The sequence below is a fragment of the Somniosus microcephalus genome, chromosome 4 (assembly GCF_052327205.1).
Source record: "Somniosus microcephalus isolate GS21.2 chromosome 4, FLI_Smic_1.0, whole genome shotgun sequence".
Taxonomy (NCBI): Eukaryota; Metazoa; Chordata; class Chondrichthyes; order Squaliformes; family Somniosidae; genus Somniosus; species Somniosus microcephalus.
Window position 1 is genome coordinate 96,226,738 of NC_140990.1, and position 20,361 is coordinate 96,247,098.

General features: G+C 60.7%; 1 protein-coding gene across 1 annotated transcript in view; it reads right to left on the reverse strand.

The window, feature by feature from the left end:
* LOC147119540 (uncharacterized) overlaps positions 1-20,361 on the reverse strand; it is a 65,820-nt gene that overhangs the window by 36,711 nt on the left and 8,748 nt on the right. The gene's annotated exons all lie outside the window — the stretch shown is intronic.

Genomic DNA, 20,361 nt, shown 5'->3' on the forward strand with positions numbered 1-20,361 from the left:
ACTCCCCCCTCCCCCCGGGTTATAACACTCTCTCCCCCCCTCCCCCCGGGTTATAACACTCACTCACCCCCTCCCCCCGGGTTATAACACTCTCTCCCCCCTCCCCCCGGGTTATAACACTCACTCACCCCTCCCCCCACCCCCCGGGTTATAACACTCTCACCCCTCCCCCCGGGTTATAACACTCTCTCACCCCTCCCCCGGGTTATAACACTCTCTCCCCCCTCCCCACCGGGTTATAACACTCTCTCACCCCTCCCCCCGGGTTATAACACTCTCTCCCCCCCTCCCCAGGGTTATAACACTCTCTCACCCCTCCCCCCGGGTTATAACACTCTCTCTCCCCCCCTCCCCCCGGGTGAAAACACTCTCTCACCCCTCCCCCCGGGTTATAACACTCACTCAACCCTCCCCCCAGGTTATAACACTCACTCACCCCTCCCCCCAGGTATAACACTCTCTCCCCCCCTCCCCCCGGGTTATAACACTCTCTCCCCCCCTCCCCCCGGGTTATAACACTCTCTCCCCCCGGGTTATAACACTCACTCACCCCTCCCCCCAGGTTATAACACTCTCTCACCCCTCCCCCCGGGTTATAACACTCTCTCCCCCCGGGTTATAAACACTCACTCACCCCTCCCCCCAGGTTATAACACTCTCTCACCCCTCCCCCCGGGTTATAACACTCTCTCCCCCCGGGTTATAACACTCACTCACCCCTCCCCCCGGGTCATAACACTCACTCACCCCTCCCCCCGGGTTATAACACTCACTCCCCCCTCCCCCCGGGTTATAACACTCTCTCACCCCCTCCCCCCTGGGTTATAACACTCTCACCCCTCCCCCCAGGTTATAACACTCTCTCACCCCTCCCCCCGGGTTATAACACTCACTCACCCCTCCCCCCGGGTTATAGCACTCACTCACCCCTCCCCCCAGGTTAGAACACTCACTCACCCCTCCCCCCGGGTTATAACACTCTCTCTCCCCTCCCCCTGGGTTATAACACTCACTCACCCCTCCCCCCGGGTTATAACACTCACTCACCCCTCCCCCCGGGTTATAACACTCACTCACCCCTCCCCCCGGGTTATAACACTCACTCACCCCTCTCCCCGGGTGAAAACACTCACTCACCCCTCCCCCCGGGTTATAACGCACTCTCCCCCCCTCCCCCCGGGTTATAACACTCACTCCCCCCTCCCCCCGGGTTATAACACTCTCACCCCTCCCCCCGGGTTATAACACTCTCTCACCCCTCCCCCCGGGTTATAACACTCACTCACCCCTCCCCCCGGGTTATAAACACTCACTCACCCTCCCCCCGGGTTATAACACTCTCTCCCCCCTCCCCCCGGGTTATAACACTCTCTCCCCCCTCCCCCTGGGTTATAACACTCTCTCCCCCCTCCCCCTGGGTTATAACACTCACTCACCCCTCCCCCCGGGTTATAACACACTCTCCCCCATCCCCCCGGGTTATAACACTCTCTCACCCCTCCCCCCGGGTTATAACACTCACTCACCCCTCCCCCCAGGTTATAACACTCACTCACCCCTCCCCCCGGGTTATAACACTCTCTCACCCCTCCCCCCGGGTTATAACACTCTCTCCCCCCTCCCCCCGGGTTATAACACTCTCTCACCCTCCCCCCGGGTTATAACACTCACTCACCCCTCCCCCCAGGTTATAACACTCACTCACCCCCTCCCCCCGGGTTATAACACTCTCTCACCCCTCCCCCCGGGTTATAACACTCTCTCCCCCCGGGTTATAACACTCACTCACCCCCTCCCCCCGGGTTATAACACTCACTCACCCCTCCCCCCGGGTTATAACACTCACTCCCCCCCTCCCCCCGGGTTATAACACTCACTCACCCCTCCCCCCGGGTTATAACACTCACTCACCCCTCCCCCCGGGTTATAACACTCACTCACCCCTCCCCCTGGGTTATAACACTCTCTCACCCCTCCCCCCGGGTTATAACACTCACTCACCCCTCCCCCCGCATTATAACACTCACTCACCCCTCCCCCCGGGTTATAACACTCTCTCCCCCGTCCCCCCGGGTTATAACACTCACTCACCCCTCCCCCTGGGTTATAACACTCACTCACCCCTCCCCCCGGGTTACAACACTCACTCACCCCTCCCCCGGGTTATAACACTCTCTCACCCCCTCCCCCCGGGTTATAACACTCACTCACCCCTCCCCCCGGGTTATAACACTCACTCACCCCTCCCCCCGGGTTATAACACTCTCTCCCCCCTCCCCCTGGGTTATAACACTCACTCACACCTCCCCCCGGGTTATAACACTCACTCACCCCTCCCCCCGGGTTATAACACTCTCTCACCCCTCCCCCCGGGTTATAACACTCTCTCACCCCTCCCCCGGGTTATAACACTCTCTCACCCCTCCCCCCGGGTTATAACACTCTCTCACCCCTCCCCCCGGGTTATAACACTCTCTCACCCCTCCCCCCGGGTTATAACACTCTCTCCCCCCTCCCCCCGGGTTATAACACTCTCTCACCCCTCCCCCCCGGGTTATAACACTCACTCACCCCTCCCCCCGGGTTATAACACTCTCTCCCCCCTCCCCCCGGGTTATAACACTCTCTCCCCCCCTCCCCCCGGGTTATAACACTCTCTCCCCCCCTCCCCCCGGGTTATAACACTCTCTCACCCCTCCCCCCGGGGTATAACACTCTCTCACCCCTCCCCCCGGGGTTATAACACACTCTCACCCCTCCCCCCGGGTTATAACACTCACTCACCCCTCCCCCCGGGTTATAACACTCTCTCCCCCCTCCCCCCGGGTTATAACACTCTCTCCCCCCTCCCCCGGGTTACAACACTCTCTCACCCCTCCCCCGGGTTACAACACTCTCTCACCCCTCCCCCCCCGGGTTATAACACTCTCTCACCCCTCCCCCCGGGTTATAACGCTCTCTCCCCCCTCCCCCCGGGTTACAACACTCTCTCACCCCTCCCCCCGGGTTATAACACTCACTCCCCCCTCCCCCCGGGTGAAAACACTCTCTCCCCCGTCCCCCCGGGTTATAACACTCTCTCACCCCTCCCCCCGGGTTATAACACTCTCTCACCCCTCCCCCCGGGTTACAACACTCTCTCACCCCTCCCCCCGGGTTATAACACTCACTCACCCCTCCCCCGGGTTATAACACTCTCTCCCCCCTCCCCCCGGGTTACAACACTCTCTCACCCCTCCCCCCGGGTTATAACACTCTCTCACCCCTCCCCCCGGGTTATAACACTCTCTCCCCCCTCCCCCCGGGTTGTAACACTCTCTCACCCCTCCCCCCGGGTTATAACACTCTCTCACCCCTCCCCCCGGGTTATAACACTCACTCACCCCTCCCCCCGGGTTATAACACTCTCTCCCCCCCTCCCCCCGGGTTATAACACTCTCTCACCCCTCCCCCCGGGTTATAACACTCTCTCACCCCTCCCCCCGGGTTATAACACTCTCTCACCCCTCCCCCCGGGTTATAACACTCACTCACCCCTCCCCCCGGGTTATAACACTCTCTCACCCCTCCCCCCGGGTTATAACACTCTCTCACCCCTCCCCCCGGGTTATAACACTCACTCACCCCCTCCCCCCGGGTTATAACACTCTCTCACCCCTCCCCCCGGGTTATAACACTCTCTCACCCCTCCCCCCGGGTTATAACACTCTCTCCCCCCTCCCCCGGGTTAAAACACTCACTCACCCCCTCCCCCCGGGTTATAACACTCACTCACCCCCTCCCCCCGGGTTAAAACACTCTCTCCCCCCTCCCCCGGGTTAAAACACTCACTCACCCCTCCCCCCGGGTTATAACACTCTCTCCCCCCTCCCCCGGGTTATAACACTCACTCACCCCTCCCCCCGGGTTATAACACTCTCTCCCCCCTCCCCCCGGGTTATAACACTCTCTCCCCCCTCCCCCCGGGTTATAACACTCTCTCACCCCTCCCCCCGGGTTATAACACTCTCTCCCCCCTCCCCCGGGTTATAACACTCACTCCCCCCTCCCCCCGGGTTACAACACTCTCTCCCCCCTCCCCCTGGGTTATAACACTCTCTCACCCCTCCCCCCGGGTTATAACACTCACTCACCCCTCCTCCCGGGTTATAACACTCTCTCTCCCCCCTCCCCCCGGGTTATAACACTCACTCCCCCCTCCCCCCGGGTTACAACACTCTCTCCCCCCTCCCCCCGGGTTATAACACTCACTCACCCCTCCTCCCGGGTTATAACACTCTCTCCCCCCTCCCCCCGGGTTATAACACTCTCTCACCCCTCCCCCCGGGTTACAACACTCTCTCACCCCTCCCCCCGGGTTATAACACTCACTCACCCCTCCCCCCGGGTTATCACACTCTCTCCCCCCTCCCCCCAGGTTATAACACTCACTCACCCCTCCCCCCGGGTTATAACACTCTCTCGCCCCTCCCCCCGGGTTATAACACTCACTCACCCCTCCCCCCGGGTTATAACACTCTCTCACCCCTCCCCCCGGGTTATAACACTCACTCACCCCTCCCCCCGGGTTATAACACTCTCTCCCCCCTCCCCCCGGGTTATAACACTCTCTCACCCCTCCCCCCGGGTTATAACACTCACTCACCCCTCCACCCGGGTTATAACACTCTCTCACCCCTCCCCCTGGGTTATAACACTCTCTCACCCCTCCCCCCGGGTGAAAACACTCTCTCACCCCTCCCCCGGCTTATAACACTCACTCACCCCCTCCCCCCGGGTTATAACACTCTCTCACCCCCTCCCCCCGGGGTATAACACTCACTCCCCCCTCCCCCCGGGTTATAACACTCTCTCACCCCTCCCCCCGGGTTATAACGCTCTCTCCCCCCTCCCCCCGGGTTATAACACTCACTCACCCCTCCCCCCTGGTTATAACACTCTCTCCCCCCTCCCCCCGGGTTATAACACTCTCTCTCCCCTCCCCCCGGGTTATAACACTCTCTCCCCCCTCCCCCCGGGTTATAACACTCTCTCACCCCTCCCCCCAGGGTTATAACACACTCTCACTCCTCCCCCGGGTTATAACACTCTCTCACCCCTCCCCCCGGGTTATAACACTCTCTCCCCCCTCCCCCTGGGTTATAACACGCACTCACCCCTCCCCCCGGGTTATAACACACTCTCCCCTCTCCCCCCTCCCCCCGGGTTATAACACTCTCTCACCCCTCCCCCCGGGTTATAACACTCTCTCACCCCTCCCCCGGGTTATAACACTCTCTCCCCCCTCCCCCCGGGTTATAACACTCTCTCCCCCGTCCCCCCGGGTAATAACACTCACTCCCCCCTCCCCCGGGTTAAAACACTCCCTCCCCCCGGGTTATAACACTCACGCACCCCTCCCCCCGGGTTATAACACTCTCTCACCCTCCCCCCGGGTTATAACACTCTCTCACCCCTCCCCCCGGGTTATAACACTCACTCCCCCCGGGGTGAAAACGCACTCTCACCCCTCCCCCCAGGTTATAACACTCTCTCACCCCTCCCCCCGGGTTATAACACTCTCTCACCCCTCCCCCCGGGTTATAACACTCACTCCCCCCTCCCCCCAGGTTATAACACTCTCTCACCCCTTCCCCCGGGTTATAACACTCTCTCCCCCCTCCCCCCGGGTTATAACACTCACTCCCCCCTCCCCCCGGGTTGTAACACTCTCTCCCCCCCTCCCCCCGGGTTATAACACTCACTCACCCCTCCCCCCGGGTTATCACACTCTCTCACCCCTCCCCCCGGGTTATAACACTCTCTCCCCCCTCCCCCCGGGTTATAACACTCTCTCACCCCTCCCCCCGGGTTATAACACTCTCTCACCCCTCCCCCCGGGTTATAACACTCTCTCCCCCCTCCCCCCGGGTTATAACACTCTCTCCCCCCTCCCCCCGGGTTATAACGCTCTCTCCCCCCTCCCCCCGGGTTATAACGCTCTCTCACCCCTCCCCCCGAGTTATAACACTCTCTCACCCCTCCCCCCGGGTTATAACACTCTCTCACCCCTCCCCCCGGGTTATAACACTCTCTCACCCCTCTCCCGCGTTATAACACTCTCTCCCCCCTCCCCCCGAGTTATAACACTCACTCACCCCTCCCCCCAGGTTATAACACTCTCTCACCCCTTCCCCCGGGTTTTAACACTCTCTCACCCCTCCCCCGGGTTATAACACTCACTCACCCCCTCCCCCCGGGTTATAACACTCCCTCCCCCTCCCCCCGGGGCTATAACGCACTCTCACCCCTCCCCCCGGGTTATAACACTCTCTCCACCCTCCCCCCGGGTTATAACACTCTCTCCCCCCTCCCCCCGGGTAATAACACTCACTCCCCCCTCCCCCCGGGTTATAACACTCTCTCACCCCTCCCCCCGGGCTATAACACTCTCTCACCCCTCCCCCCGGGTTATAACACTCACTCACCCCTCCCCCCGGGTTATAACACTCTCTCCCCCCTCCCCCCGGGTTATAACACTCTCTCCCCCCTCCCCCCGGGTTACAACACTCTCTCCCCCCTCCCCCCAGGTAATAACACTCACTCCCCCCTCCCCCCGGGTTCTGACACTCTCTCACCCCTCCCCCGGGTTATTACACTCCCTCCGCCCGGGTTATAACACTCTCTCACCCCTCCCCCGAGTTATAACACTCCCTCCCCCCGGGTTATAACACTCTCTCACCCCTCCCCCCGGGTTATAACACTCTCTCACCCCTCCCCCCCGGGTTATAACACTCTCTCACCCCTCCCCCCCGGGTTATAACACTCTCTCACCCCTCCCCCCCGGGTTATAACACTCTCTCACCCCTCCCCCCGGGTTGTAACACTCTCTGCCCCCTCCCCCCGGGTTATAACACTCTCCCCCCCCCGGGTTATAACACTCTCTCACCCCTCCCCCCGGGTTATAACACTCTCTCCCCCCTCCCCCCGGGTTATAACACTCTCTCCCCCTCCCCCCGGGTTATAACACTCTCTCCCCCCTCCCCCCGGGTTATAACACTCTCTCCCCCCTCCCCCCGGGTTATAACACTCTCTCACCACTCCCCCCGGGTTATAACACTCTCTCACCCCTCCCCCCGGGTTATAACACTCACTCACCCCTCCCCCCGGGTTATAACACTCACTCACCCCTCCCCCCGGGTTATAACACTCTCTCCCCCCTCCCCCCGGGTTATAACACTCTCTCACCCCTCCCCCCGGGTTATAACACTCTCTCCCCCCTCCCCCCGGGTTATAACACTCTCTCCCCCCTGGTAATAACACTCACTCCCCCCGGGTTATAACACTCTCTCACCCCTCCCCCCGGGTTATAACACTCTCTCACCCCTCCCCCCGGGTTATAACACTCTCTCCCCCCTCCCCCCGGGTTATAACACTCTCTCCCCCCTCCCCCCGGGTTATAACACTCTCTCCCCCCTCCCCCCGGGTAATAACACTCACTCCCCCCTCCCCCCGGGTTATAACACTCTCTCACCCCTCCCCCGGGTTATTACACTCCCTCCCCCCGGGTTATAACACTCTCTCACCCCTCCCCCGAGTTATAACACTCTCTCACCCCTCCCCCGAGTTATAACACTCCCTCCCCCCGGGTTATAACACTCTCTCACCCCTCCCTCCGGGTTATAACACTCTCTCACCCCTCCCCCCCGGGTTATATCACTCTCTCACCCCTCCCCCCCAGGTTATAACACTCTCTCACCCCTCCCCCCGGGTTATAACACTCTCTCACCCCTCCCCCCCGGGTTATAACACTCTCTCACCCCTCCCCCCGGGTTTTACACTCTCTCCCCCCTCCCCCGGGTTATAACACTCCCTCCCCCCGGGTTATAACACTCTCTCACCCCTCCCCCCCGGGTTATAACACTCTCTCACCCCTCCCCCCCCGGGTTATAACACTCTCTCACCCCTCCCCCCGGGTTATAACACTCTCTCACCCCGGGTTATAACACTCTCTCCCCCCGGGTTATAACACTCTCTCACCCCTCCCCCCGGGTTATAACACTCTCTCACCCCTCCCCCCGGGTTACAACACTCTCTCACCCCTCCCCCCGGGTTATAACACTCACTCACCCCTCCCCCCGGGTTATCACACTCTCTCACCCCTCCCCCCGGGTTATAACACTCTCTCCCCCACCCCCCCCGGGGTTATAACACTCTCTCACCCCTCCCCCCGGGTTATAACACTCTCTCACCCTCCCCCCGGGTTATAACACTCTCTCCCCCCTCCCCCCGGGTTATAACACTCTCTCCCCCCTCCCCCCGGGTTATAACACTCTCTCCCCCCTCCCCCCGGGTTATAACGCTCTCTCACCCCTCCCCCCGGGTTATAACACTCTCTCACCCCTCCCCCCGGGTTATAACACTCTCTCACCCCTCCCCCCGTGTTATAACACTCTCTCACCCCTCCCCCCGAGTTATAACACTCACTCACCCCTCCCCCCAGGTTATAACACTCTCTCACCCCTTCCCCCGGGTTATAACACTCTCTCACCCCTCCCCCGGGTTATAACACTCTCTCCCCCCTCCCCCCGGGTTATAACACTCCCTCCCCCCTCCCCCCGGGTTATAACACTCTCTCCCTCCGGGTTATAACACTCTCTCCCCCCTCCCCCCGGGTTATAACACTCTCTCCCCCCTGGTAATAACACTCACTCCCCCCGGGTTATAACACTCTCTCACCCCTCCCCCCGGGTTATAACACTCTCTCACCCCTCCCCCCGGGTTATAACACTCACTCACCCCTCCCCCCGGGTTATAACACTCTCTCCCCCCTCCCCCCGGGTTATAACACTCTCTCCCCCCTCCCCCCGGGTTATAACACTCTCTCCCCCCTCCCCCCGGGTAATAACACTCACTCCCCCCGGGTTATAACACTCTCTCACCCCTCCCCCGGGTTATTACACTCCCTCCCCCCGGGTTATAACACTCTCTCACCCCTCCCCCGAGTTATAACACTCTCTCACCCCTCCCCCGAGTTATAACACTCCCCCCCCCCGGGTTATAACACTCTCTCACCCCTCCCCCCGGGTTAAAGCACTCTCTCACCCCTCCCCCCCGGGTTATAACACTCTCTCACCCCTCCCCCCCGGGTTATAACACTCTCTCACCCCTCCCCCCCGGGTTATAACACTCTCTCACCCCTCCCCCCCGGGTTATAACACTCTCTCACCCCTCCCCCCCGGGTTATAACACTCTCTCACCCCTCCCCCCCGGGTTATAACACTCTCTCACCCCTCCCCCCCGGGTTATAACACTCTCTCACCCCTCCCCCCGGGTTATAACACTCTCTCACCCCGGGTTATAACACTCTCTCCCCCCGGGTTATAACACTCACTCCCCCCTCCCCCCGGGTTGTAACACTCTCTCCCCCCCTCCCCCCGGGTTATAACACTCACTCACCCCTCCCCCCGGGTTATCACACTCTCTCACCCCTCCCCCCGGGTTATAACACTCTCTCCCCCCTCCCCCCGGGTTATAACACTCTCTCACCCCTCCCCCCGGGTTATAACACTCTCTCACCCCTCCCCCCGGGTTATAACACTCTCTCCCCCCTCCCCCCGGGTTATAACACTCTCTCCCCCCTCCCCCCGGGTTATAACGCTCTCTCACCCCTCCCCCCGGGTTATAACGCTCTCTCACCCCTCCCCCCGGGTTATAACACTCTCTCACCCCTCCCCCCGAGTTATAACACTCTCTCACCCCTCCCCCCGGGTTATAACACTCTCTCACCCCTCCCCCCGGGTTATAACACTCTCTCACCCCTCTCCCGCGTTATAACACTCTCTCCCCCCTCCCCCCGAGTTATAACACTCACTCACCCCTCCCCCCAGGTTATAACACTCTCTCACCCCTTCCCCCGGGTTATAACACTCTCTCACCCCTCCCCCGGGTTATAACACTCACTCACCCCCTCCCCCCGGGTTATAACACTCCCTCCCCCCTCCCCCCGGGGCTATAACGCACTCTCACCCCTCCCCCCGGGTTATAACACTCTCTCCACCCTCCCCCCGGGTTATAACACTCTCTCCCCCCTCCCCCCGGGTAATAACACTCACTCCCCCCTCCCCCCGGGTTATAACACTCTCTCACCCCTCCCCCCGGGCTATAACACTCTCTCACCCCTCCCCCCGGGTTATAACACTCACTCACCCCTCCCCCCGGGTTATAACACTCTCTCCCCCCTCCCCCCGGGTTATAACACTCTCTCCCCCCTCCCCCCGGGTTACAACACTCTCTCCCCCCTCCCCCCAGGTAATAACACTCACTCCCCCCTCCCCCCGGGTTCTAACACTCTCTCACCCCTCCCCCGGGTTATTACACTCCCTCCGCCCGGGTTATAACACTCTCTCACCCCTCCCCCGAGTTATAACACTCCCTCCCCCCGGGTTATAACACTCTCTCACCCCTCCCCCCGGGTTATAACACTCTCTCACCCCTCCCCCCCGGGTTATAACACTCTCTCACCCCTCCCCCCGGGTTATAACACTCTCTCACCCCTCCCCCCCGGGTTATAACACTCTCTCACCCCTCCCCCCGGGTTGTAACACTCTCTGCCCCTCCCCCCGGGTTATAACACTCTCCCCCCCCCCGGGTTATAACACTCTCTCACCCCTCCCCCCGGGTTATAACACTCTCTCCCCCCTCCCCCCGGGTTATAACACTCTCTCCCCCTCCCCCCGGGTTATAACACTCTCTCCCCCCTCCCCCCGGGTTATAACACTCTCTCCCCCCTCCCCCCGGGTTATAACACTCTCTCACCACTCCCCCCGGGTTATAACACTCTCTCACCCCTCCCCCCGGGTTATAACACTCACTCACCCCTCCCCCCGGGTTATAACACTCACTCACCCCTCCCCCCGGGTTATAACACTCTCTCCCCCCCTCCCCCCGGGTTATAACACTCTCTCACCCCTCCCCCCGGGTTATAACACTCTCTCCCCCCGGTTATAACACTCTCTCCCCCTGGTAATAACACCACTCCCCCCGGGTTATAACACTCTCTCACCCCTCCCCCCGGGTTATAACACTCTCTCACCCCTCCCCCGGGTTATAACACTCTCTCCCCCCTCCCCCCGGGTTATAACACTCTCTCCCCCCTCCCCCCGGGTTATAACACTCTCTCCCCCCTCCCCCGGGTAATAACACTCACTCCCCCCTCCCCCCGGGTTATAACACTCTCTCACCCCTCCCCCGGGTTATTACACTCCCTCCCCCGGGTTATAACACTCTCTCACCCCTCCCCCGAGTTATAACACTCTCTCACCCCTCCCCCGAGTTATAACACTCCCTCCCCCCGGGTTATAACACTCTCTCACCCCTCCCTCCGGGTTATAACACTCTCTCACCCCTCCCCCCGGGTTATAACACTCTCTCACCCCTCCCCCCGGGTTATAACACTCTCTCACCCCTCCCCCCCGGGTTATAACACTCTCTCACCCCTCCCCCGGGTTATAACACTCTCTCCCCCTCCCCCGGGTTATAACACTCCCTCCCCCCGGGCTTATAACACTCTCTCACCCCTCCCCCCCGGGTTATAACACTCTCTCACCCCTCCCCCCGGGTTATAACACTCTCTCACCCCTCCCCCCGGGTTATAACACTCTCTCACCCCGGGTTATAACACTCTCTCCCCCGGGTTATAACACTCTCTCACCCCTCCCCCCGGGTTATAACACTCTCTCACCCCTCCCCCCGGGTTACAACACTCTCTCACCCCTCCCCCCGGGTTATAACACTCACTCACCCCTCCCCCCGGGTTATCACACTCTCTCACCCCTCCCCCCGGGTTATAACACTCTCTCCCCCCCCCCCCCCGGGTTATAACACTCTCTCACCCCTCCCCCCGGGTTATAACACTCTCTCACCCCTCCCCCCGGGTTATAACACCTCTCTCCCCCCTCCCCACGGGTTATAACACTCTCTCCCCCCTCCCCCCGGGTTATAACACTCTCTCCCCCCTCCCCCCGGTTATAACGCTCTCTCACCCCTCCCCCCGGTTATAACACTCTCTCACCCCTCCCCCCGGGTTATAACACTCTCTCACCCTCCCCCCGTGTTATAACACTCTCTCACCCCTCCCCCCCGAGTTATAACACTCACTCACCCCTCCCCCCAGGTTATAACACTCTCTCACCCCTTCCCCGGGTTATAACACTCTCTCACCCCTCCCCGGGTTATAACACTCTCTCCCCCCGGGTTATAACACTCCCTCCCCCCTCCCCCCGGGTTATAACACTCTCTCCCCCCGGGTTATAACACTCTCTCCCCCCTCCCCCCGGGTTATAACACTCTCTCCCCCCTGGTAATAACACTCACTCCCCCCTCCCCCGGTTATAACACTCTCTCACCCCTCCCCCCGGGTTATAACACTCTCTCACCCCTCCCCCGGGTTATAACACTCACTCACCCCTCCCCCCGGGTTATAACACTCTCTCCCCCCTCCCCCCGGGTTATAACACTCTCTCCCCCCTCCCCCGGGTTATAACACTCTCTCCCCCCTCCCCCCGGGTAATAACACTCACTCCCCCCTCCCCCCGGGTTATAACACTCTCTCACCCCTCCCCCGGGTTATTACACTCCCTCCCCCGGGTTATAACACTCTCTCACCCCTCCCCCGAGTTATAACACTCTCTCACCCCTCCCCCGAGTTATAACACTCCCCCCCCCCGGGTTATAACACTCTCTCACCCTCCCCCCGGTTATAACACTCTCTCACCCCTCCCCCCCGGGTTATAACACTCTCTCACCCCTCCCCCCCGGGTTATAACACTCTCTCACCCCTCCCCCCCCGGGTTATAACACTCTCTCACCCCTCCCCCCCGGTTATAACACTCTCTCCCCCCTCCCCCCCGGGTTATAACACTCTCTCACCCTCCCCCCGGGTTATAACACTCTCTCACCCCTCCCCCCCCGGTTATAACACTCTCTCACCCCTCCCCCGGGTTATAACACTCTCTCCCCCTCCCCCGGGTTATAACACTCCCTCCCCCCGGGTTATAACTCTCTCTCACCCCTCCCCCCCCGGGTTATAACACTCTCTCACCCCTCCCCCCGGGTTATAACACTCTCTCACCCGGGTTATAACACTCTCTCCCCCCGGGTTATAACACTCTCTCACCCCTCCCCCCGGGTTATAACACTCTCTCACCCCTCCCCCCGGGTTATAACACTCTCTCACCCCTCCCCCCGGGTTACAACACTCTCTCACCCCTCCCCCCGGGGTTATAACACTCTCTCCCCCCTCCCCCCGGGTTATAACACTCTCTCCCCCATCCCCCCGGGTTATAACACTCTCTCCCCCTCCCCCCGGGTTATAACGCTCTCTCACCCCTCCCCCCGGGTTATAACGCTCTCTCACCCCTCCCCCCGGGTTATAACACTCTCTCACCCCTCCCCCCGAGTTATATCCTCTCTCACCCCCTCCCCCCGGGTTATAACACTCTCTCACCCCTCCCCCCGGGTTATAACACTCTCTCACCCCTCTCCCGCGTTATAACACTCTCTCCCCCCTCCCCCCGAGTTATAACACTCTCTCCCCCCTCCCCCGGTTATAACACTCCCTCCCCCCTCCCCCCGGTTATAACACTCTCTCCCCCCGGGTTATAACACTCTCTCCCCCCTCCCCCGGTTATAACACTCTCCTCCCCCCTGGTAATAACACTCACTCCCCCCGGGTTATAACACTCTCTACACCCCCTCCCCCCGGGTTATAACACTCTCTCACCCCTCCCCCCGGGTTATAACACTCACTCACCCCTCCCCCCGGGTTATAACACTCTCTCCCCCCTCCCCCCCGGGTTATAACACTCTCTCCCCCCTCCCCCCGGGTTATAACACTCTCTCCCCCCTCCCCCCGGTAATAACACTCACTCCCCCCGGGTTATAACACTCTCTCACCCCTCCCCCGGGTTATTACACTCCCTCCCCCCGGGTTATAACACTCTCTCACCCCTCCCCCGAGTTATAACACTCTCTCACCCCTCCCCCGAGTTATAACACTCCCCCCCCCCGGGTTATAACACTCTCTCACCCCTCCCCCCGGGTTAAAGCACTCTCTCACCCCTCCCCCCCGGGTTATAACACTCTCTCACCCCTCCCCCCGGGTTATAACACTCTCTCACCCCTCCCCCCGGGTTATAACACTCTCTCACCCCTCCCCCCCGGGTTATAACACTCTCTCACCCCTCCCCCCCGGGTTATAACACTCTCTCACCCCTCCCCCCGGGTTATAACACTCTCTCACCCCTCCCCCCGGGTTATAACACTCTCTCACCCCTCCCCCCGGTTATAACACTCTCTCACCCCGGGTTATAACACTCTCTCCCCCCGGGTTATAACACTCACTCCCCCCTCCCCCCGGGTTGTAACACTCTCTCCCCCCCTCCCCCCGGGTTATAACACTCACTCACCCTCCCCCCGGGTTATCACACTCTCTCACCCCTCCCCCCGGGTTATAACACTCTCTCCCCCCTCCCCCCGGGTATAACACTCTCTCACCCCTCCCCCCGGGTTATAACACTCTCTCACCCCTCCCCCCGGGTTATAACACTCTCTCCCCCCTCCCCCGGGTTATAACACTCTCTCCCCCTCCCCCCGGGTTATAACGCTCTCTCACCCCTCCCCCCGGGTTATAACGCTCTCTCACCCCTCCCCCCGGGTTATAACACTCTCTCACCCCTCCCCCCGAGTTATAACACTCTCTCACCCCTCCCCCCGGGTTATAACACTCTCTCACCCCTCCCCCGGGTTATAACACTCTCTCACCCCTCTCCCGCGTTATAACACTCTCTCCCCCCTCCCCCCGAGTTATAACACTCACTCACCCCTCCCCCCAGGTTATAACACTCTCTCACCCCTTCCCCCGGGTTATAACACTCTCTCACCCCTCCCCCGGGTTATAACACTCACTCACCCCCTCCCCCCGGGTTATAACACTCCCTCCCCCCTCCCCCCGGGGCTATAACGCACTCTCACCCCTCCCCCCGGTTATAACACTCTCTCCACCCTCCCCCCGGGTTATAACACTCTCTCCCCCCTCCCCCCGGGTAATAACACTCACTCCCCCCTCCCCCCGGGTTATAACACTCTCTCACCCCTCCCCCCGGGCTATAACACTCTCTCACCCCTCCCCCCGGGTTATAACACTCACTCACCCCTCCCCCCGGGTTATAACACTCTCTCCCCCCTCCCCCCGGGTTATAACACTCTCTCCCCCCTCCCCCCGGGTTACAACACTCTCTCCCCCCTCCCCCCAGGTAATAACACTCACTCCCCCCTCCCCCCGGGTTCTAACACTCTCTCACCCCTCCCCCGGGTTATTACACTCCCTCCGCCCGGGTTATAACACTCTCTCACCCCTCCCCCGAGTTATAACACTCCCTCCCCCCGGGTTATAACACTCTCTCCACCCCTCCCCCCGGGTTATAACACTCTCTCACCCCTCCCCCCCGGTTATAACACTCTCTCACCCCTGCCCCCGGGTTATAACACTCTCTCACCCCTCCCCCCCGGGTTATAACACTCTCTCACCCCTCCCCCCGGGTTGTAACACTCTCTGCCCCCTCCCCCCGGGTTATAACACTCTCCCCCCCCCCCGGGTTATAACACTCTCTCACCCCTCCCCCCGGGTTATAACACTCTCTCCCCCCTCCCCCCGGGTTATAACACCTCTCTCCCCCTCCCCCCGGGTTATAACACTCTCTCCCCCCTCCCCCGGGTTATAACACTCTCTCCCCCCTCCCCCGGGTTATAACACTCTCTCACCACTCCCCCGGGTTATAACACTCTCTCACCCCTCCCCCCGGGTTATAACACTCACTCACCCCTCCCCCCGGGTTATAACACTCACTCACCCCTCCCCCCGGGTTATAACACTCTCTCCCCCCTCCCCCCGGGTTATAACACTCTCTCACCCCTCCCCCGGGTTATAACACTCTCTCCCCCCGGGTTATAACACTCTCTCCCCCTGGTAATAACACTCACTCCCCCCGGGTTATAACACTCTCTCACCCCTCCCCCAGGTTATAACACTCTCTCACCCCTCCCCCCGGGTTATAACACTCTCTCCCCCCTCCCCCCGGGTTATAACACTCTCTCCCCCCTCCCCCCGGGTTATAACACTCTCTCCCCCCTCCCCCCGGGTAATAACACTCACTCCCCCCTCCCCCCGGGTTATAACACTCTCTCACCCCCCTCCCCCGGGTTATTACACTCCCTCCCCCCGGGTTATAACACTCTCTCACCCCTCCCCCGAGTTATAACACTCTCTCACCCCTCCCCCGAGTTATAACACTCCCTCCCCCCGGGTTATAACACTCTCTCACCCCTCCCTCCGGGTTATAACACTCTCTCACCCCTCCCCCCCGGGTTATAACACTCTCTCACCCCTCCCCCCGGGTTATAACACTCTCTCACCCCTCCCCCCGGGTTATAACACTCTCTCACCCCTCCCCCCGGGTTATAACACTCTCTCCCCCCTCCCCCGGGTTATAACACTCCCTCCCCCCGGGTTATAACACTCTCTCACCCCTCCCCCCCGGGTTATAACACTCTCTCACCCCTCCCCCCGGGTTATAACACTCTCTCACCCCTCCCCCGGGTTTATAACACTCTCTCACCCCGGGTTATAACACTCTCTCCCCCCCGGGTTATAACACTCTCTCACCCCTCCCCCCGGGTTATAACACTCTCTCACCCCTCCCCCCCGGGTTACAACACTCTCTCACCCCTCCCCCCGGGTTATAACACTCACTCACCCCTCCCCCGGGTTATCACACTCTCTCACCCCTCCCCCCGGGTTATAACACTCTCTCCCCCCCCCCCCCGGGTTATAACACTCTCTCACCCCTCCCCCCGGGTTATAACACTCTCTCACCCCTCCCCCCGGGTTATAACACTCTCTCCCCCCTCCCCACGGGTTATAACACTCTCTCCCCCTCCCCCCGGGTTATAACACTCTCTCCCCCCTCCCCCCGGTTATAACGCTCTCTCACCCCTCCCCCCGGGTTATAACACTCTCTCACCCTCCCCCCGGGTTATAACACTCTCTCACCCCTCCCCCCCGTGTTATAACACTCTCTCACCCCTCCCCCCCGAGTTATAACACTCACTCACCCCTCCCCCCAGGTTATAACACTCTCTCACCCCTTCCCCCGGGTTATAACACTCTCTCACCCCTCCCCCGGGTTATAACACTCTCTCCCCCCGGGTTATAACACTCCCTCCCCCCTCCCCCGGGTTATAACACTCTCTCCCCCCGGGTTATAACACTCTCTCCCCCCTCCCCCCGGGTTATAACACTCTCTCCCCCCTGGTAATAACACTCACTCCCCCCTCCCCCCGGGTTATAACACTCTCTCACCCCTCCCCCCGGGTTATAACACTCTCTCACCCCTCCCCCCGGGTTATAACACTCACTCACCCCTCCCCCCGGGTTATAACACTCTCTCCCCCCTCCCCCGGGTTATAACACTCTCTCCCCCCTCCCCCCGGTTATAACACTCTCTCCCCCCTCCCCCCGGGTAATAACACTCACTCCCCCCTCCCCCGGGTTTATAACACTCTCTCACCCCTCCCCCGGGTTATTACACTCCCTCCCCCCGGGTTATAACACTCTCTCACCCCTCCCCGAGTTATAACACTCTCTCACCCCTCCCCCGAGTTATAACACTCCCCCCCCCCGGGTTATAACACTCTCTCACCCCTCCCCCCGGGTTATAACACTCTCTCACCCCTCCCCCCCGGGTTATAACACTCTCTCACCCCTCCCCCCCGGGTTATAACACTCTCTCACCCCTCCCCCCGGGTTATAACACTCTCTCCCCCCTCCCCCCGGGTTATAACACTCTCTCCCCCCTCCCCCGGGTTACAACACTCTCTCCCCCCCTCCCCCAGGTAATAACACTCACTCCCCCCTCCCCCCGGGTTCTAACACTCTCTCACCCCTCCCCCGGGTTATTACACTCCCTCCGCCCGGGTTATAACACTCTCTCACCCCTCCCCCGAGTTATAACACTCCCCTCCCCCCGGGTTATAACACTCTCTCACCCCTCCCCCCGGGTTATAACACTCTCTCACCCCTCCCCCCCGGGTTATAACACTCTCTCACCCCTGCCCCCGGGTTATAACACTCTCTCACCCCTCCCCCCCGGGTTATAACACTCTCTCACCCCTCCCCCCGGGTTGTAACACTCTCTGCCCCCTCCCCCCGGGTTATAACACTCTCCCCCCCCCCCGGGTTATAACACTCTCTCACCCCTCCCCCCGGGTTATAACACTCTCTCCCCCCTCCCCCCGGGTATAACACTCTCTCCCCCTCCCCCGGGTTATAACACTCTCTCCCCCCTCCCCCCGGGTTATAACACTCTCTCCCCCCTCCCCCCGGGTTATAACACTCTCTCACCACTCCCCCGGGTTATAACACCTCTCACCCCTCCCCCCGGGTATAACACTCACTCACCCCTCCCCCCGGGTTATAACACTCACTCACCCCTCCCCCCGGGTTATAACACTCTCTCCCCCCTCCCCCCGGGTTATAACACTCTCTCACCCCTCCCCCCGGTTATAACACTCTCTCCCCCCGGGTCTATAACACTCTCTCCCCCCTGGTAATAACACTCACTCCCCCGGGTTATAACACTCTCTCACCCCTCCCCCAGGTTATAACACTCTCTCACCCCTCCCCCCGGGTTATAACACTCTCTCCCCCCTCCCCCCGGGTTATAACACTCTCTCCCCCCTCCCCCCGGGTTATAACACTCTCTCCCCCCTCCCCCCGGGTAATAACACTCACTCCCCCCCTCCCCCCGGGTTATAACACTCTCTCACCCCTCCCCCGGGTTATTACACTCCCTCCCCCGGGTTATAACACTCTCTCACCCCTCCCCCGAGTTATAACACTCTCTCACCCCTCCCCCGAGTTATAACACTCCCTCCCCCCGGGTTATAACACTCTCTCACCCCTCCCTCCGGGTTATAACACTCTCTCACCCCTCCCCCCCGGGTTATAACACTCTCTCACCCCTCCCCCCGGGTTATAACACTCTCTCACCCCTCCCCCCGGGTTATAACACTCTCTCACCCCTCCCCCCGGGTTATAACACTCTCTCCCCCCTCCCCCGGGTTATAACACTCCCTCCCCCCGGGTTATAACACTCTCTCACCCCTCCCCCCCGGGTTATAACACTCTCTCACCCTCCCCCCCGGGTTATAACACTCTCTCACCCCTCCCCCCCGGGTTATAACACTCTCTCACCCCGGGTTATAACACTCTCTCCCCCCGGGTTATAACACTCTCTCACCCCTCCCCCCGGGTTATAACACTCTCTCACCCCTCCCCCCGGGTTACAACACTCTCTCACCCCTCCCCCCGGGTTATAACACTCACTCACCCCTCCCCCCGGGTTATCACACTCTCTCACCCCTCCCCCCGGGTTATAACACTCTCTCCCCCCCCCCCCCCCGGGTTATAACACTCTCTCACCCCTCCCCCCGGGTTATAACACTCTCTCACCCCTCCCCCCGGGTTATAACACTCTCTCCCCCCCTCCCCACGGGTTATAACACTCTCTCCCCCCTCCCCCCGGTTATAACACTCTCTCCCCCCTCCCCCCGGGTTATAACGCTCTCTCACCCCTCCCCCGGGTTATAACACTCTCTCACCCCTCCCCCGGGTTATAACACTCTCTCACCCCCTCCCCCCGTGTTATAACACTCTCTCACCCCTCCCCCCGAGTTATAACACTCACTCACCCCTCCCCCCAGGTTATAACACTCTCTCACCCTTCCCCGGGTTATAACACTCTCTCACCCCTCCCCCGGGTTATAACACTCTCTCCCCCCGGGTTATAACACTCCCTCCCCCCCTCCCCCCGGGTTATAACACTCTCTCCCCCCCGGGTTATAACACTCTCTCCCCCCTCCCCCCGGGTTATAACACTCTCTCCCCCCCTGGTAATAACACTCACTCCCCCCTCCCCCCGGGTTATAACACTCTCTCACCCCTCCCCCCGGGTTATAACACTCTCTCACCCCTCCCCCCGGGTTATAACACTCACTCACCCTCCCCCCGGGTTATAACACTCTCTCCCCCCTCCCCCCGGGTTATAACACTCTCTCCCCCCTCCCCCGGGTTATAACACTCTCTCCCCCCTCCCCCCGGGTTATAACACTCACTCCCCCCTCCCCCCGGGTTATAACACTCTCTCACCCCTCCCCCGGGTTATACACTCCCTCCCCCCGGGTTATAACACTCTCTCACCCCTCCCCCGAGTTATAACACTCTCTCGACCCCTCCCCCCGGGTTATAACACTCTCTCCCCCCCC